The following is a 19592-nucleotide window of genomic DNA, read 5'->3' as shown; positions in this document are numbered from 1 at the left end:
CGGCCTGGAGTGTTAGATATGGGTGTGTCCGTGTTTTTGTGTGTGTGGGCCGTGGGCCGTGGTGGGGTGTGTGGAGGGGGTTGTGGGAGTGGGGTGGACAAGCAAGGTTGAGGGTTATTGTACGATCCTTTCATTTTAGTCCTAAATGTCCTTCTTCCAATATTTCAAACGTGCTTCGTGACGCGTCCGTTTTGTAGAATGAGCGGCCTCGAAGTCGGCCCTTTGTGGACACGGACTTTGTCACCAACGTCGACGTCGTCGTCGTCGTCGTTGTCGCAGCTCGCGCTGCTTGCTGCTGCTGCTGCTGCTGCTGCTGCTGTTTGTGTTCTTGTTATTGTTTGTTGCTGCCACTGCCACTGCCGTTGCCGTTGCTGTTGCTGCTGACGTGTTGTCCTCGCGTCACGGCGCGCAGTTTAGCGGTGGACAGACGAGAGCTCACGAGGGCTTACGGTCGCTATGTCCTTTTGTGGGCGGACATGCGCTGCTGGGGGGAGGGGGAGATGGAGGTGGATGCGAGCTCGGCACAACTTTTATCACGGCGCATTTATTTTTCTATTCCACTTATAATATATGCCAGAAACAGGATACACATTCACATGGGCATATATTGGATATTTATTTTGTATTCGAACGCTCCGTCCAGGACATCGAGCGTGTCAGAAGCATTGGCGGTCTCCTTCTACGGTAGACGCTGGACGTTGGCTTGAGGGTTAGGGGTTATCCAGGGTATATATATATATTTGTGTGTATGTGTGTGTGTATAATACTATGAATGTGTTTTGTAAGTATTGGTTTTTCACTTGATTCGGGCACTGAAAAATTGCGAAAATTCTTTTGGGTGATTCGCTCGACGTATACGGATGTACACACATAATCACACATGAGCACATCTATGTACGAGTATATCTATGTATGTACATATATATGTATATACATTTATTGTACTACGCTTGCAAAGTCGATAATTGGCTAATTATTAAAATAATACAATTTTAGAATATAATTGTTGATCCAAGAATGAATATTCGAATTTGAAACTTTTGACCAAATTTCACAAGTATTCCATCATTTTTAATACAGTTAATTTTGTGAAGAGTCGTATTATTATATATGGATATGTTTCACAATTTCCGGAACATGTGCAAGTACACAATTAAACAGCTGTTTATTAATTTAATGTCAACTAATATCAGTCGGATTAGAAAAATAGAAAAATAGAAAAATTAAACTAAATTACAAATAAAGTGCAGTATTTAAATTTGAAAAAAAAAAATTAAGAAATATTTGTATTTATTGTACTTGTAACCAAAGATTTTGATGCAATCGGCTTAAGACTTTCGTATCAAACATTAAAATGTGTTCAATTGAAAAAAAAAATGCTTTCCTTAAATAATCAATCAGTTTTTTTGCGCAGACACTTTTGGGATGACATAATTTCGATAAGAAATCTAGTATTTATTATTCTTAATACTACATTAACGAAATGTCAATGTATTTTTTTAATATATCTATATTTTTCAATATTTATCTATATGTGTGTGAAAATTAATGTATGTACGTGAATGTACACTCTAATGAAATGAGGCTATTAAATGATTCTGCAAGAAAATTGCTGCATAAAAATATTTATTCATAAGGAGAATAATTTATTTTTCACTCTGAAGCTTGGCGCAGAAAATCCAATGGTTTTGGGGTGCATAACTGCACCTGGAGCTGGCTGAACGGTTTTTTTAATTGATAAAATTAATATTTTGAGTTACTGTTTGAGAGCAAGTGCCCTTGAACTGAGTCTCAATTCGAAAGCAATCGACTCAAAACATTCGAATTCTATTGTTCACATTTGGTATAATTGACTTGAATATGATAAAATATGTGATAATGATACCAGAAACTAGGTAAAAAACAATAGAAGTAATTCAACTTATTGTTATAAGTTCCTAGTCCTATTTAAGTTAGTAAAATGAAGTTGTGCCAAAGTATGTAACAGGCAGAAGGGAGCATCGCCGACCCCACAAAATATATTGGCATCAACAGCCGATCTCATGTCTGTGTGTACATAGACACTTTACAATTGGAGTATAAATTCTCGTATATACCAACATAAGTTCTTCTATCAGGTTTTTTCATTTTATCAAAAATTCCTCCAGTTTCGCGAATATCGATTTATATAAAAATTCCATATATACCTTTCCCAACTGTAAGAATTTCATCGATCGGTATTACGGTATGTTTATATACATATAAAAGAATTTAAAGAAACTTTACAATTCAAACATTTTTTAAAGGTCTGAATTGGTAAAGTGCTATATTTTATACGGTTCATATTCCCATAAGGTATTCTTGACTATCATATTCAAGTTTATTTATGAAACTATGCTTTTGGGGTTCTGTTTGTTCAGAGAGTACATTTATCAGCGTCAGTTGGAACCGACCACAATAATTTATAGTAGAACTGTCTGACAATAGATGAGTTGTTCTATAAACAACTTTTGTGTTTTCTGAAATAGTTGACGCAAAAGCACTCGCTCAATAAAATAATTCTTTTGGTATTTTCAGAATTAATTTTTAAAACTGCTTTTTATCGAATTTAAATACACAGAGAAGATATTTATAATATAAATAACGTGAATCGATACTGTAATTGAATTGAATTCTGTCATAGACTTCTCTGTACTGACTTTTGGTGTGTTAATGGACAAGTTACTGGCTTGGATTTGGCCACTAAAGTGGAAACGTACCTGTTTAATAAAATGTTTATTATACCAAACTGTAATCGCCATCAAATACTGCTGCTTAAATGTTGACTCACCTCTTGACGCCTCTTTCGCGTTCAAACTCTCTGTTTATTGCCCTAATTGCCACCGTCTTGACAAATTGAGCTGGTAACTGCTTATCTGTGCACAGTTGATATGTTGATGATGTGTTTACTGCAGCTTAAAGTTCCTTTTACGACTCGTTTTATTTATATCTCAGTACATAGCCTGACCGGGGGTCTGTCCTGGCGTCAATAAATTTTTATGAGCCATGATGCGGTTGTTCTTGAAGCTACTCAAGCTGCCATCCAAACATACTGATTTCAATGTTTTATGGCCCATTCGTTTCGCTGGACATTCGCCATTCGCAATTCACCATTCGCCATTCATTTCTATGTATGTCATTCACGTAACATTCCCGTTTGCTTACCAACAAATTAGTTTTTAATTTGTCCAACATTTCCTGGCATCCTTTTTTCTGCTTCCAAATCGAACTATCGCTTAGTACTCAAATGAATGTCTTTAAAGTAAATGTATGCATATATAATGATTTTGCCATATGTTTGGTCCTTTCAACATAATGACTTTTCTCCGCTTTGTTCTGCTTATATTCCATATACCATATGCTTAAATAACCATTTTTATTTATAATTTATTTAAACATTTATTACTTGTTTTTCTTAATATTCAAATTTATTAAAGTAAATATAATTCGCACTAGCTTGAGGTTATTTTTATTTTTTTATTTCTTATAAACTCCAATATATTTTTAAGCTCGTCAAGGATGCAAATTCACAACGTCCGTCTAGATATCTGTGGACTCTGCCTGAACACGAATCCTGACGATATTCAAAATATGTATTTATATATACACAAAATATAATGTACTTGATATACTTAACTGTCCTACACAAAATACATATGCAGCCAGATGCTCATTTTAACGACTATCGAGGAGGTAACAAAGGAATTTATCGAAAGAAGAACGCTCAAGTCGCGAGCGACCGACTGGAAGATACCCTTTAAGAACCCTAGTACAAATACCTTAGTACTTGCCTTAAAAGCACAGTGAGTGTGTATTGTCAAAGAAATTCATTAACCATTGTCCTAAATTCATTACATTATTGATGTGATTTGAATAAGCCCAATAAATCTGCATTCCAGCCCTGGATGGAATATCGCCAGTTTTCCTTCAAATGGATCAGGACATACTCCTCTCCCATATTAGGAAAACACGACTAAGCTGCCTATCCATCGAATTATAAGCACTTTGCTGAAGCAAAGTTCGCTGCATCCAAAGCAGCATACAGAGTAGACAGTTCCACGGACAAAGCACTTTACCAGCTGCGGCTTCGCTGAGGTGTATGCGATAGATGGAGAGGTGTGTGTTCAACCTGAAACGTAACTATCGGATATATGCGGATATACACATCATCCGATAGCAAACGCTATGATGGGGACGAAGATAACATCAAAAGTAGTCCATAAGGTACGATCCAAACTTCACCAACTCCACACACCCTGGGTCCAGGGTCACAGGGATAGCGGGGAACAAAACGGCTGATGAGCAAGCCAGAATGGGGGCAGAGAGGCCCAGTCAGAAACGTTTTGGACGTAGGAAGACACACAATACGACTTCAACTTAGAAATGAAGAAAGACAGAGGCGACAACGGAGCTGGGCAGAGACACCAGGACTTCGACAAGCCAGATGTCTTCTAGGTGGCTATAACCATAAAGAGCAGGCTCATAAAACCCACTTAAATAAACTAGGTATTTATAGTAGCGAACAATGCAGATTTTGTGAGAGCGAGGAAGAATCCTCAATACACATCCGAGCAAAGTGTGTCGCCTTAAGTAGAAGAAGATGAAGCATCCTACGGATGCACGTTATGAGTCTCAAAGACATAGAAGTTCTCAACACAGTAGAGAGAATCTAGCATTCGTGCGGGAGCTGGTGTGGGTATTGTTTTTCAGGTAGGTCGCAGTGCCGGTATCCCAATAATAATAATATATATTCATATAGTTTAATAACTCTCCAGAGGACTCTTCAAATATTTCGTCTAGTTTTGGCTAGTATAACTTTACGTTCACCAACTTAACCTTATTTTAATGCGTTTTTATATTCCGATCCCGTTAAAAATGATTATAATATATTTATTGAAAACTATGTATCAGGCAGAAGGAAGTATCTTCGACCTCATAAAGTATATGTTTTCTCGATCTTTGCATATTCCTCAGTCAAATAGTTATTCTCTTATTTCCAAATTTTTAAAGAATGTTGAATGATTGCTAAAAGTTTTTGATATCCAATTTAATGTCTAATACTAATATATATATATATTCTAATATATATCCTATCATATATGTGAGGTTAACCTAACCTAGCATGTTTTCCAATTCATGTAGAACTAACTTAAACGTAATGATTTCCATTGTTTATTATTTGCTGACCTCTTTTTATAATTGAATTATGTTTTTCTCTGCCTGCAGCCAGTTTTTTTGGTCCTCCGATATATTTGGAGTCCCGTCGGGATTCGTCTTCAGCGCGAAATAAAATAGTATAAAAAAGCAAAAATCACTTAACCTGCAGACAGAAAAATAATTGTTTCAAATAGTGTTTTTCATGCACTTCTTTAATATTAAAAGCTAATAGGTTTCTTATTTTGCCTTTTTAGTTTATTGGCACTGATTTATTAGTGATTAGATTATATTCTAGAAGTTGGTATTAGCGCATTCGTGTTGGCAAATTCAGATATTGGCAATGTCAAATTGCTTTACAATATTATTCTAGGATCATTGGCGGCAGAATAATGATTAAAACAATTTTAAGAAGCACTTCTAGTTCTTTTTCTTAATTGCTCAATATTGTTTAAAACGTCTGTGTTGTTGATGAAATTCCATCAGTTATGATGAGATATTGCGCATATCTTAATTATATTGCTTTTATTCTGTCTGTTGCTTATTGTATATTCGTGTTTGATTATATAACATATATTTATAATGACTAAACGCATTTTTTTTTAATTTTCCAGGCCTTATTATGTTTTTTTTCGGCGTCCCTAAAATATCCGTTTTCTTTTAAGCCCATAAAAATTGATAATATAAAAAAGGGTAAAATGAACTTGCCTAAAATGATGTAACTTGTAGAAGAAAGCATGTCCGACTAATAAGATATATATATTCCTGATCAGGATCTACCTCCATGTCGATCTAGCCATGTTTGTCTCTCTTTGCGGCTGTATGAACAAACGGAGTATTATAAGAGCTTGATTTTCAAATTTGGAATATAAGTCGTATACCACATTTGGGATACGATCTTTGGAATATAAGTCGTATACCACATTTGGGATACGATCTTGACGGGACAAATAATAACAGCTCCGCTATTTGAGTTTCTGGATTTCAATTCTAATTTCAATTAGTACATTGTAGCGAACACAAGCTGTTAACAATATTATAAGTGCCAGAGTGAACAAATTCTATATGATGTATCACAATGTTGCTCTAACTAAAAGTCTAATAACTCATTCTACGATTAAAGAAGTCTTGTACATAACAACATTCGCACCTAGATGCATGGACAAATAGTGGTTTTTACTCATATATTGCCAGTGTTCATATGTTTTCATATGTGCACACATCATATGATATAAGTACATACAGATATAAATAAATACATATTTACATTATGGACACACGTTCAGACTTACGTAAGAATATTCTTACGCACTTATGCATTTGCTTGGGTTAGTAGTATCTTGCAATCTCATGTCCAGTGTGCAAGGTTTCATTTTCTTGGCCACTCGAAAGAATAAATACTTGGGGGCAGTGTCAGAAACAAAAAGAATCATTTGAAAATTTGTATCTACGGACAAGTACCGAGCAGGGAATGGAGTTCTTTTAATACCAAAATACATATTTCGATATGTATATTTATGCTGCACGCACGTCTGCATTTATGTATATGTATATAGATTTAAGATATACATATGTGTGTATGTATAAGTATATGCATGTACACAACTGCATATACAAATGCATCCGATTCGGACAAAAGCACGATTCCTTAAAATTCCTTTATGTGTAGATGCAAGTAGACATTCTGAAATTCACACACAAAATGCATATTTGGCTTGGCTTTGACGAATACGTTGCGCCCATGAATGCGTCTCCTTTGTCACTGTCTGCGCTGCGTTATCATATTCAACAACTGAAAGTTTTCCAAAATCAACAGCATATCAGTAAGTATAAAATGCCAACATGGCATCGGCTAGATGGCATGGCACCAAAACGACAGCTTCGCTGCCCTTTGGCATTGTTATCTTATTGTTGTAGTGACTTCAGCTCCCGCTTTGTTCTGGCCACATATATTAAACACTTGTTTGGCACCAGCCAGGATTATAAGGCAACAGACTGTTAATTTACTTAGCGATTGGCTCTGCATCATATATTACTAACTCATTGACTGATTTAAACGCTTTATCTTATTCTTGACGCAAAAGCATATAGTTTAATTTATTACAACTTATCATTTTATTGTTACTCGACGCAAGTGAAGCACATTTTAATTTCGTCATTAAATGTGTAATAAAATGAATCATATTTCAATTACTTCGCAGCATCAATTGTCATGTAGATATGGACATGCTTCTATTCTATATTGTCTCTTGGCTGCTTGCCTTTTTTTTTTTTTTTTTAGCTAAAATTGAAGATTCGATCGTAAAATTAGTTCCTGCATGAAAAACTAATATATCAGCACCAAATCCCAAATTACTAATTTTATTATATTTCGTTTATGAAAACCTGTCATCTGACAGACAACGACAACTTCATAATTGCCTGCTTTTTATATACTTCATATTAATTAAATCACCTCAATTGTCCGTTTGCTTAGTATTTAACACATAAAATAGTAATTGTAAAAACATCAAGCTACAGGGAATGGCGAATAGATTTTGCCATATATTGAAATTTTTAATAAATTCTCGTAAATCATTTTAAAACGTTTTATTTGGGTATATCACAAACTCTAGAAGGATTACCAAAATAAAAATGATAAAATTCAGAAACCTTTATTGAGTTAATAAGCAAAGCAAAATCATTTTAAAGAGCGAGAAGAGAATTCGGACTTCAGAGAGAATTCGATTCTCAATTTCTCATTGAAGTCATGCATAGCTATAGTTCAGATAATACAGCTTGTCATATACAGTGTCCCACTATCAGTTTCAAATTTTATAAACGGTTAAGAAATTTTCATTTATTTGTGGTTCTTTTGCGCAGTTCTGGATAATCACCTCTTTTCTTAAAAAATTGAGACTTTAACAAAATTAAAAAAGATTATAATGTATTAAATGGTGGTATTGGCTTAAAAACTACCTTTACAATCTAATTTCTTACAGACACGCCAAAATAGTAGCTTCCACTTAAAGAAAGAGCGTAGTTTCTAAGTGGTTTCAGTGACTTTAGTAATTCTATTCAAAATAGATATGGATGAGTAAATTTTTATTTCACAATAAGCCATATTTATTGAGAAAGTCGGAACCAAAATCTGCTACATATACCAAAAGTTTGGGATTTTTTATTTTTATTTTATTTCCTCAAATAGCCAAAATGTCAATAGTTCTTTGTAATTGTCTGTCATAAAACTCTTACTTGAATTATGGACCCACGGACACATAAAAAATATGCTGCCACTTTTTAGTCGATTTGTTTAACATCTATTGTCTGTGTAGTGCTGATACATAGCATTAAAAGGTATTTTATGGTAATGAAATTTTCTTATTTTTGAGATTTCCCATCAACTGCTTATCGGGACATTGAAAAATCGACCCCAAGTCGCACTTTCTTTGTCCGATAGTTCTGCAACTATCCATTAGATTAGGTAGTAGTCGGCGCAAAAATAATTTCAGATGGGCGATTTGGATTTTGACGAAGGACTCAAAATGACTTGGGGTTGTTGGTGGAATTTGGTGGTGGAATTTCTCAACGGTATCATGTATTACAAGCATTTCTGAAGAGAAATTAGAATAAAACAACTTTGTCAAATTTAAACTTTTAAAAGGTTGATGACCAGGAGCATACCGCGATAATTAAGCAATTTGAATCTACTTTAACACGTCTGAACAAAGTTTGCGAAAAACAAACCAGGTAATGAAGCTCGAGGCAAATCACACAGCAACCAAATAGCGATTTATACTATATGACAAGTGTTTGCAAGGATGCAAAACTCTTCAAATTTGAATTCGCTGTAAAGTATATATATAATAAAATATAAAAATAATAATACAGTGCACTTGCGACAACATGTATTGACTAAAGCCAAGAGTGATTTTATTTGAGAGCTGCTTACGTTTTCAAATACCAAAATTCAGTGGAGAAGTATTGTACCATCATAATTAATTTAAGTACATAAGTACTAAATAACGTATATTGTTCTTATACATTTATTGGTTTGCTAAAAAAATTGCTACCTATTCTCTTTGTTTTACGAAATCTAATTTATTAACACACATTTCTACGCAAACCAAAGGAGGCGAGAGAAAAATAAAAACAAAAATAATTAATTTAATAATTTGTATAAGAAAACGTCTATGACTAATTTATACCTTTTACATTTTAAGGTTTTCTTAACATTATGAAGTGTTTATTTATTTACTTATTTAATATCAGTCAACACTGGAAAATACAAAAATAAAATTAAATAAAATATGCACGCATTTTAAATTGAAATAAAATATTTTTTTTTTTTAATAAATGAAAAAACTTCTGCGGATATTTAAATGTAAAATTGATTCAACAATTCTTGAAAGGATTAGATAAGCCCCAAAACTGAAGAAAAAAAGTTAGGATTACTTAAGGTGGCCCACCACAAATGAATGCTACCCATTACACTATACTAAATAAAAAATTTTGACTGGTCTATTGTAATTGCAAATTGAATCATCTACTATGCTCTCAACGAACACATATGGGCAAATTTGAGATATTACATAATATTTTTTAATAACTTTATTTCTCTGCACATTGTCAATGTGAATTTTAAGCAAGTCGATTAACAAAAAAATCAAATCACTTGATTTGCCTTCACATTTATCAACATTACAAAGTTCAAAGAAATTTTTGGAGAACACTAGGTGAGTATAAAATGTACTTTACTCGTTCCCTTACAACGATTAAAAATGTATGCATTTTTTTGTTATTTTTTTTCGTACTTTTTAAGTTGCTTGTATTATTTTCAATTAAAAGAACATAAAATCCCCATGTTTTTTTTCGCTATAATTGATCATAGGTTTTCATAGTGAAATATCTTTTTTCTTAAGTGGAATACAATTTTATGTAATAGTGGCAACTCTATTGTGACATTCAAAAAATTGTCAATACTATTTTCAGCAAATTAGAATTTGTTCGTTTGTTTTTTTGTGTGGAAAAAATAGTACCCGTAAGAACAACTTATTTGTTCAGTTGAATATCTCTCATACAACAAATACGAGTGTTATTATCCACTTAAAATTTGGCACAGAGTTATTTGCATACGACTAATATATAAACTAGCCCATATGGAAAAACTCGGATGGCTTTTTGTGATTGTAATTGTAATGATAAATATTTCTTTAATTTAGATGTGTGCCATTTGCCACCGGTCTAAAAGGGAATGAAAACTTGGGCGTGCAGAAATAGTTTTTCTTTCTTTTTACTTCTTTTCAACTTTTCACTTTTGTGATGTTTTTTAGTATTTTTATATTCTTTTAACAAAAGTTCAAAGCCCAATTGAACGAAATCGAAAGTACTTTCACTTTGTGAACACACTACAGACTTACGTATTAAGGATATTTGAGAGAGTTCATGCACACACACACACATACACACAAACACACACACACAGACATAGATTCAAACATACTTAAGAGTGCATGTGGAGCAATAAAAATGTTGGACTTAAATTATTGCTTCGAATTGAGCCAAAAGTGAGCAGCGTCGACCTCAATGCCAGGGATAAACGGGATACGGGGCACGGCGACATGGGGCATGGGGTATGGGGTATGGGGCACGGGGATCTCCCATACCCATAACTTCTTAGTGTATGTGTGGGTTTTTATGCTGTTGTAAGAATAATGTGATTCCTGTCCTTGAATCATAAAACCAATTTTTTCCACTTCTTTTCTGTCTATTTGTAAACATTTCTTTTTATTTTTTTTGTTTGCACTTTTCGAGCAGACTTTGTCTACATAAAAATATATATTGCATACCGTGTTCTGTATGTGTGTATGTGTGTGTGTGTGTGTGTGTGCTGTGTGTGCTCCTTAGTCCGTTGGTCTACTCAAAGCCAGACTGGTGTCGAGGTCGAGGTCGGTGGGGGTAGGGATTGAGGGTTGGAGTTGGGGGCTCGGACTGGTCACTGGCAGCAGCAGCATTGGCGCTGGAGCTGCGATTGTCGTTTTTTTTTTTTTAGGTTACTCAGCGCTAAAGGAATGAAAGTGGCCCTGCATGCTGACTTACTTGTACATACACACACACACACACACATATGTACATAAATACATACGTATGATATGCATGTGTATGTATATACAAGTAAATCCATACTGAGCAATATTGTTATTGGGTGGAGAGAAGGCGTCAAACTTTTATGTTTGTTTTTATATTCAATTCACAAGTACTGGCTTACTTCTTCACACAGACACATACACACACACACACACATAGATATGCAGTTGATCAAAGTATTTATCTGTTGCTTACCGTTGTATTCTTTTAAAATATATTCGGATTATTTAATACATAATCGACACTAATCCATGAACTTTTTCGAGGCTGTCTGACGAATGTTTACGAACTTCCTTTATTAGGTATTGTATGTGTGTCCTTCACCCACATTAAGCATACATGCACACACATACATACACAAATACATGTATTCATACATACATACATGCTTATTAAATTTTTTATGTGTTCCCATCACACTTGTGCGCGTTTTATTTTATGTAGTAAGTATATACATACATACACACACACACACTTACACACATTTGTATGCATGTGTGTCTGTCTGCTGTAAGTGAATGTGTGTGTGTGTGTGTGTGGAAGGATGCGATGGCACATTCAGAGTTTTTATTTCATTTCTTTTTGTGAACTAAATAACATTAAAGGCATTGGGCTAGGTCAGTGTCAGAGACTACTTAATGATATTTTTTCTTTGCTTTATTTTCATGGGGTCAAACTTTGCGGACAGTCAATACAGAAATTAAGGGATTATACTTTAATGTATTGAATAGTTTGCTGTGACTTTTCTCATAGCTCAACAAACACGAGTTCAATGTCGATGATGATGATAAGCGAAATGATGAATGAAACAACAACGATTCCAACTATCTCCAAAATCGATATATTACGTATTTATTAAATTCATAGAATTTCCTTTGAATTATTTGTATTGAATATTTGTCATATTACCCTGACCCGTGATTTTCCATCTAGAGCGAGAAGTTTCTGTAAAGAAGGAGGAAAACACAATGAACGTTAAAATGATATCTGAGACGTTAAATATAACACATTTGAAATAAATGTATTTATAGAGCATTACTTGTGCACTAAAAAATAGTAAAACAGCCAAAGTTATTTTAGATTAATGCTAATTCACACAATTAGCAATATTTTTTTTATAAAACATACAACAATTTCAATGCTTGAGTTATTAAATTTGGTTAGTATCTTAATGACTGCATCCTTTATATATCAGTTACAGTTTTTGAGCTATGCTTATCAAATTTTCAAGGTATATACCCCATTTAAAATGAAATATTTTATTTTTAGCATTACCCACTCGCGCCTGCAAAAACCGATTTATCTGATGGAGTAAATTGATAAACCAAAATATTACACACAATTTTAAAGCTTAAGTTACCAAATTTCAAAGGTGTCTTACTCTTAACACAATTGAAAAACATTTATCACGCCCATCCCGGTCCAAAATATGTAGTTAGCATATTTGGAAAGACTACAGGGAATCTCCTAAAAAAAATTGGAGACACCAAATTTAAAAGGAACATTAATGATTATTCAGAGGTCGTGCCACCCCCACTCTTACCAGAAGCTTATTTAGCACCTGCTATTATCAGGTATTAGACTAGTGTCAGAATATTCTGAAACGTTCTCAGTTGATTGTTTTTTAAATGGGTGCTAGGTATAAGTATGAGTTGCGGTCGTGAGAACGTCAAACGATAAAAGTCAGGGGTAACAGTTATTATTGGCGAATTAGCATACCGCCAAAATGCGACAGTAACTGAATACTCCATACTCTGCGCAGACCTTGCAAAAATAGATACACTTCGGCTGGAGCAGCACTTTAAGATCGTACACTAAGAAAAAAAATCGAACAGAAAAAACATTTTTTTAATTATGGCTTACCTTAAATTTACAATTCCAACAAAATTGTGCCTTTTTTTAATTCCTGATAAATTAGGAAAATCAATTTGTTCTCCCAAATGCTAAATAGAGTAAAGCTGTTGCCAACTTTAGAGCCTCGGGTTCGAGTCCCCGTAAGTGTTCTCAAGTTAAGTACATGTATTTTAACAACTTTGTTAAATGTTTGTGTATGTAAAATCATTAAATCAAATAAAATAAAAGCTGATAATATATATGGATTTTTCTCCTCCTATCAGACATATTTTTTCGAAATTTTAGAATCCCGCCAGAAGATAAGAATAATAACATTTAGCAAGCCCCGGTTTTTAGAAAGCCTCAACCTATAATTTTAGACATTTACTTCTGAATAATAACCATGGAATAACTCCTGCTTAGGAGCCCCTGGCGCCAGAAGTATGGCAAGTTTCCAAAACTAAATCCGATTTTTCTTCTGAGTGTAGGTGAATGGGGACCAGCGAGTGCCGTTACGCCTCACGTTTTCCAGCAGCAAATTAAGAAACAGGTTGGATTTATTTTTTAGCGAAATTTGATATTTTTTCGCTTCCTAAAGCTATCGGGTCACAAAAGGGTAATTAGAACACGCTTGATTTGATACTGGTGCTCCTGTTGCTACACCCTAGCATAGGGCTTACTCGATTGCTGAGTGGATATAGCCAGGCTTGTTTGTTTCCCTTTAAACTAGTGCTTCAGCTTTAAGCATATATTCGTAATTATTCCATTGGGCTTTACCACAAATAAAAAGTCATTTACTTTGTAAATAAATAATCAAAGTGCATGCAGGCCTACAAAGGGTATTTAATCTTCGGCGAGCTATTCTTTTATGCCATAGGTCTCTTATCCATGCCCAAGTTTAACGCGATGTTGCTCTGTTTAGGATGCAAGAAAAAAAAAGAGAAAAAACTGGGCATCGGCAACTAAATAAAAAGGCAAGACAAATAACAAGCATTTTTATTTTAATACCAACACTTAATATAAACTTGATGGAGCTACAAAATCACGCTCCATTTACTCAAGCTCCAGCCACAGCTATACAGCTATAGCTATAGCTGTTGCAATAGCTGCTACAAGGGTGAAGACAGTGTTGGGGGCACATATCAGACAAAACGACAGCGCCAGTTAGGAGGAGAGCACACTCCGACTCCGACACAGACTCGGACTCGTACTCGTAGTCGTAGTCGGACTCATGCACTTGTTGATTTTTATTAAATGTTGTAATAAAATAACAGTTAAGTTGTAACTTTGAGTGGAGCACAGCATAAAATAGCCCGCATCCCAACCACTTGCAAAAGCAGGCGCCGTTGCAGCAGCAGAGAAAGAGAAATACAAATAAAAATGTGAAAGAGAACTTTGTCGCGGGTATGATACTCGGCACACACACAAACACACACACATACACATTCACACTCATATATATACACATATATATGTAGGAGCACACATATGCGTGTGTGTGTGTATGCATGTGTAGTAAACGTTCATGAATGAAATCTAGAATAAATATTTTATTCTCTGCCTTTAAGCATTGATTTTTTTCCTGTGTTCTTCGCTTCTATCTGAAAAGAGTGTTTTCCGTGACTCTGTCACCGCTTGAACTTGTCCTGCCATAGTCTCAGTCCAGTCTCAGTCTCAGTCTCAGTATGAGTCTCAGTTCTAGTGTCCGTCTCCGTCTCCGTCTCCGTCTGCGTCTCTCCATCTGCCGTCTCCAGTCTGTGGCCCAGTCTTGGATGAGTCGCACAAAGAAAACGTAAACACGTCGTATAAGCACCAGGCAAATGGAAAACATAAAAGAAAAAGAATAAAATAAAAATAAAAATAAAGCTACCTCGGTACTCTGTGTATTCTGTGGAAGTGGATCAACGCGCATAAATTATTATGCCCTTCCGTATATTTGTTTGTATTTTTATGGGCCACTTGTTGGACTAGGTTAAGCCCAATAAGATGCCCAGACGTCTACATAGTTTTCTGTTTCGGCTTCTTGTTTTTTTTTTCCTCTCGACAAAAATAAAAGTTAACGCTCACAGCGACAATCAATATTTGTATGTATCGAAATCATCAACCTACAAATATTGGTCATTTTTGGTTTCTATTATATGAATATTGTTTAAGTCAATAGCACAGATTTTTTTAAAAACAAATTCGAAAAAAGCGAAGGACTTGTAGTAAAATAATAAGTATAAAATTAAATGTTAATCAAGTAGTTGTCTTCGCAAAAATATGGGAAAATACGCATTTTAAATTCATATCCACAAATTTTGATTTTTTCTTTGTCTGATTCATGCCACAAATGTTGAACCATTTTGCATTTAAACAGCCCCAGAAAACTCGTAAATATTTCTTATTATATTTATTTTTATTTAAATATTAAAGACTATTTTTAATTTAATTTAATTTATTTCCCAATTTTTATATTTTTCTGTGTCAACGGATATTAGTCGACGTTAAATAAATAATTAAATACCTTTTGTAAAATGGTGCAACTTCAGCTGTTAGCTTTTGTCTGTTAGTTTTTATGTGTTAGCTTTAACCTGTTCCTGGTAATTAAGAAGAGTAGTCAACACTCGCATATTTCTATGTACATAATCAAATTGACAGCTTAATCTGCAAACGTGAAAAAAGAAGTAATTTTATTGAATTACAGATGCGATTCTCCAATCGAATTCTACAACCAGTTAAGCTAATGTGACGATGGGATTATACACTGGACTGGGGTTCGCAATTTAATAGAGGACTGTGAAATGGATATCGTTGTACAACCTGGCAAATGCATCACCTATCATCGTAATGTCGATGGAGGGAGAATTTGCAGGCTTCAAATGAGTAGTGTTATCAAAATCGGTGGCCAGACCAGGACTACAGAACCTACTCTGGTCAAGATAATGCTTCAATGAGCACGCAGAACACGTCCTTCGTCCTTTATATTGTCTCTTGACAATACAGTCTCACCAAATGAGACTGAGGTGGAATTTCGACAGCTCAGTCTCTGTATTTGCTGGCGCTGTTTTGTGATTTAAACTTGAGAACATGCCCAGCTTAAGTTGTCCGTATCAGCCGCCTTTAACTTAACGGCCAACCATTTTTAACACACACACACATACATATACACATATATACATGTATTGCCACTACATATGTGACAGAACGTATGTATCCCGTATGTTTCCTTGTTGCTGCCCTGGCCAGGCCTGCCCTGGCCCGGACTCCGCTGGACGTTGAGAAGAGCACTCTTTGCCATTTCCAGGGCCGTCTTTGACTTTGTCTGCCTTAACTAAAACTGGAGGCAAAAGCAACGGCAAAAGCAGTAGATGTCGCATAAGCAATTTCTGGACTACCTCCTTCCCCCACACATACATACACAATCGCACACACACACCGGGCAACAACTTGGCAGCCCACTCGCCGATTTGAATGGTCGGTCGAATGAGACCAGTAGCCTTTTGATGTGTTCCACGGGCAAAATGAACGAGTGTGTGTGTGTGTATGTGTGTGTGTGTGTGTGTGTGTGAGTGTGAGCAGAAACTGCAGGAGCGGAGTGTAGGGAGTAAGGCGTAGGGAACGGCTGAAAAGGCGTGCAGGGCTGAATATTTCCGCCGATTGCTTCGCAAATGCAGAATAGCAGCAGTGGCCACCATTCCTTTTGGTCATCGTCATCGTCATCGTCATCTTGTCCTCGTCATCTCCTGGTCGTTAGATTCGTCGTGCTGCGAATTGGATAGGGGTGATTCATGTGTGCAGGCAGGCAGCCAGGCAGGCAGGCAGGCAGTCAGGCAGTGGCATTTAACGTTGATGCCAAAACCAACGTATTCTCGAGCTCGAGCTAGAGAGAGTTGAGCACCAATATAGGCAACATCCAGCGATGCCACAGTAAGAGTCAGAGTCAGAGTCAGAGCCTTTGCCTTGGCAACGAAGCAAAAGGACCAAGCGCTTGTCGCCAATCTCCTGTAACCCCCCACCCCAGTATGTCTCTCCGCAGTCCCTCTACCAAAATCTAACACTAACCCTGTCCCATCCCCATCAACAACGCCCATGTCCGCCTTGGGTGACGTCGCCCTCGTTTGAGGCAGCTGCAGCAGTTCGTTGCCATACAAGAGCTCCACTTCCACTTCGGTTGCGTGTCCATCATGCTGCTGCTGTTGCTGCTGCTGCCGCCTTTGCTGGCATCGCATCCATCGCCCAACCACCTGACACCAAAAGCAAGTCGATCGATAATTTCCATAGTTGACCACTGCTGTGTATGCGAATTTAGAGATGCGAACACATTTACACACACACACACACATCATATCATATGTACAATATATGTATATATGTATATACGTGTATGTTTATGTGAGCTCGGACATCGCACAGGACGCAAGTAGAAGAAGAAGAAGAAGAAGAAGGAGCAGCAGCAGCAGCAGCAGCAAAAGGACGAACAGCATGCAGCAAGAAGGAAACCCAACGACGACGACGAAGGCGACCAACAAGAACCTCCTCCAGTTGCTGTGTGCAAAATGTTGTTTGCATACGGCTTGCGATTGCTTGCTACATCGCCGACTGATGCTGGATGGGGGTTGAGTATGGGAAGGAATGAGCTGGTGGTCGGAGTAGAGTATGAGGCTCGGGGTAGCTGTCCAGTGGTCCAGTGCGGCATGTAATGGATATGAAGAAGAGGAGGCTATGTGGGCTACGTACTAACCGGCTTGGTCACGTTTCGTTGCGTCGGCATCGTCGTCGTTGCTATTGCCCATCACCGTGGCTAAAGTTGAAGTTGAGGCAGTGGCTGTGGAAGTGGCAGTGGCTGTGGCAGAAGTAGAGGTTGTGTGGCAGCAACAGCAACAGCAACAGCAGCGACTGAGGTACTAACGCAAGTCGACGAGTTGGAGGCTGCGAAAATTCGAATTTTCAAGTTGAAACGGCCAGCTTGGCTTGGCTTGGCTTGGCCCTAAGCGTATGCGTAATAGAGTGGGTGGCTAAATTAATACACAAACATATATGCAGTCGAAGGGAACGGGAACGGGAACGGGAATAGGAACGGGTGCGAGTGCGGGTGCGGGATTGGGACTGGGAATGGGAATGGTCACGAGGAATAAAAGACGTAGAAGGTTTTGCAGCATTAACAAATATATATACACGGCTGTATATAAGTTGAATAGTTGGCTATTTTACGAATGCCGCCAAGAACGTACAACGAGTGAACAGGCCTTAGAATTTCACTAACCCCTTCCTTCCACTTTGCCCCTATTTCCCCGTCTCCGTCTTTTAAGCCCACACAGCTTGCGTAAATTTTGGGTATTGAGCATTTTCATATAAATTTATTTGTACTATTCGTACTCGTATAAAATAGTGAACGAGTGGCAAAAGTCTATTTGGCATTACATTTTTATGTCGAGAAATTCAAATTTTTAATTACATTAGTTGATTTTTTTCGGTTAGTTTTCCGAAAGGATTCTATTTCATACACAATTGAAGGAAAATGGAAAACCTATGCGCATCCAAAGTTCAATATTCATTTTGATAATATAAGAATTATACATAAGAATTAAACATAAGATAAATGCCACTACCTCGCTGTCCAGAGTCCACCTACTCACATATCATAAAAGTTTCCTGAAGTAGTAATAGTATCTGAGAACTAGCTTAACTGTAATCAGACAGACCCCGAAATAACATCTTCTTAACCAATTCACATTAACTCTTTATTATATTTGGTCTGGTAGGTTTTTGTCTAGGTTTCCCCAGTCAATGCAAAAAATGTTGGACCAATTTTGCAATTTGGATAACCAGAAATTGTGTAAATATTTTTTTCTTTTTTATTTAAACTTAAGTACCCTAAATAAATACGTTTTTTTTATTTAGTTAAATTTATTTGAATATTTTGTATGTTTCTCTGTCTACTGATATCAGTTGACATTAAATAAAGTGATAACGTTGCAGTCGGGCGTGACCGACTGCGAAATACTCTGATCCCATAAGTAATAACATCTGATAACAGATATCACAGAACAGGGTATAATCAAAAATTTCCGATCTTTGAGGGGGATCCTAGTAATCTACCCACCAGGCTTGTCTTTAAAATTACGTTAGACGTTTTTTTTTTTGCATTTTGTAGGCGGTAGTGGAAGTGACTGAAAAATATATTGGAGGACTTTCCGTGTACTCTCCAAGTTTGGTATCGCTAGACATTGATATATCGGCGTGACCGAACAGTTTGGTAACTATAGCTTTTAAATAGGTTTTTCAGTTTATGGCGGCGAGAGTGGGCGTGGTCAACAATTTTTTTGAAGTAGGTTACTAGCTCTATACCTTTCGAGTTTGCTGACTCTTGTTTACAAAATCTGGTAGATATTAAGATATTATCTTTGAAAAACCTTTCCAGTTTGGTGGTTTTAAAGATTTACACTTTCCGAAATATGGGCGCAGGTGTGGGCGTGGCC

Source organism: Drosophila grimshawi, unplaced genomic scaffold, assembly GCF_018153295.1.
Source record: "Drosophila grimshawi isolate 15287-2541.00 unplaced genomic scaffold, ASM1815329v1 contig_59, whole genome shotgun sequence".
Taxonomy (NCBI): domain Eukaryota; kingdom Metazoa; phylum Arthropoda; class Insecta; order Diptera; family Drosophilidae; genus Drosophila; species Drosophila grimshawi.
The sequence above is the reverse complement of the archived record's forward strand: the minus strand, read 5'-3'. Positions refer to the sequence as shown.